Source organism: Gekko japonicus, unplaced genomic scaffold, assembly GCF_001447785.1.
Source record: "Gekko japonicus isolate JY-2015 unplaced genomic scaffold, Gekko_japonicus_V1.1 scaffold1599, whole genome shotgun sequence".
Classification (NCBI taxonomy): Eukaryota; Metazoa; Chordata; class Lepidosauria; order Squamata; family Gekkonidae; genus Gekko; species Gekko japonicus.
Window position 1 is genome coordinate 308,632 of NW_015168096.1, and position 1,681 is coordinate 310,312.

A 1,681-nucleotide genomic window follows, 5' to 3' on the forward strand; every position below is an offset into this window, starting at 1 on the left:
TGCAGTACTTCCCCCCCACACACACACAACACAACAAAACCCTGAGTGTTTTTTTTAATGGACGGAGATAGGCCAACAAGGGGGGGGGGCTCATTGCAAATAGAGATACTTTGACAACGACGATGTTTGCAGCATTAAAAGTCACTGTGCCTTTAAACGCACTCACGAAGTAAGGGAAGTAAGGAGCTGTGTTTATGTACATACATAACATCGGCACTTACACATTCACATGCATATAGGGCTACGGGGAGGGGTCCGATTTGAAGTCTGCCCGTTTGCCTAGCTAGCTGCTTGTTCCTCAGATAACTGTCACTTAACAGTCCGCTCCTAAAAAACTTCCTGGAGAAATGGGCCCTGGCTTCCTCGCGAGTATATTCAAGATAGCAGCACGTCCTATTGAAACCCATGTGGTTGAGAAAGAAATGGGAGGGGGGGGAGATTGATTTCCACAGAGAGAAGCCAGGAAGGCCGGCCAGCATGCATTGAAGTGGTGGTGGTGGGGACACCCACACAACTAAACCTTTCTAAGAAGCCGGTTTAAGACACAAATGCTAAAGAGGAAGAATTCCCCTCCTGGTTAGGTCGGCTATGCACGGCTTAAGGCAACCTGTGCAAAATCTTGAATTTAACTAGCATAACTGTCGACTGTGAGTTGGATCCTTCCTTTTAAAATTTAAGAATCAGATTAACAGGTATTCTGGCCAAGGAAGGAGCAGTTCTAAAAACACGAGGGCCTACGGGTCCCTCCATCTTAAATATTACTACTCCTCGATACAAAGAGACAAAAGAACTATTGAGTATATATGAATTTAGCCTATTTTTTTATTTCTGTGTGTTCATAGTAAACATTTTTTTTGTAAGTGACAAACACGGGCATATGACCACAGTATCACAATCAAGATTTTTTTTAAAAGACGACATTAACAATCACTCAAATTTATGCGGCATTTGCGCAACACAGGTTACATATTTGCAAGGTTTACCTATAAGTACAATAGGTATTAACATTTCACTACATTTAAAAAAAAATAAAGGTGACCTGTTAGTGACCACATACATCAAAATATACACAACACAAACTGAAGGCAATTCATGATTTATTTATTTATTTTGTCCCCTCGGATTCATTGGAATGGGCAGTGCTGCAAAAAACTGAAAATGTTAGCGCTCTGTCTTGTTCGATTTCATTATTATTATTTTTTTAAAAAAAACAAAAAACAAAAATAAACCCCAAAACAAACATTTCGTACACCGAGTGCATTTTCTAAAACCCAATCTTTGGTCTAAAAAGTAAACAAAGGCGGGGGTGGGGGCGGGGGTGGGGAGAGATCGGCTCTTCCCAAAAGTGGAGGACAAAAGAATCCGGGTCAGAACTGTATTTTCTCGGGCTACTTTTGCCGAATCGCTCTGCTTCAACACAAATGACAGGCTTGCATGGCATTGATCAATTTAGTCTTTTTATTTTATTTTAATTGTCATGGTCTGCATCCACCAACATATCCATGATAACTTATAATACTGCAAACATGGAAAATCTGGCGGCCCTGGAGTAAGAGCAACGCGTCATTGTCGGAAAAAAGCAGTCACTAGTTTAAGATACACCTCCTACTAGAGAATTTTTTCCCTTTCTCCCTTCCCAACTGCTTCGTCTACCATGTATTCTCCCCTCTCCCCCCCCCCC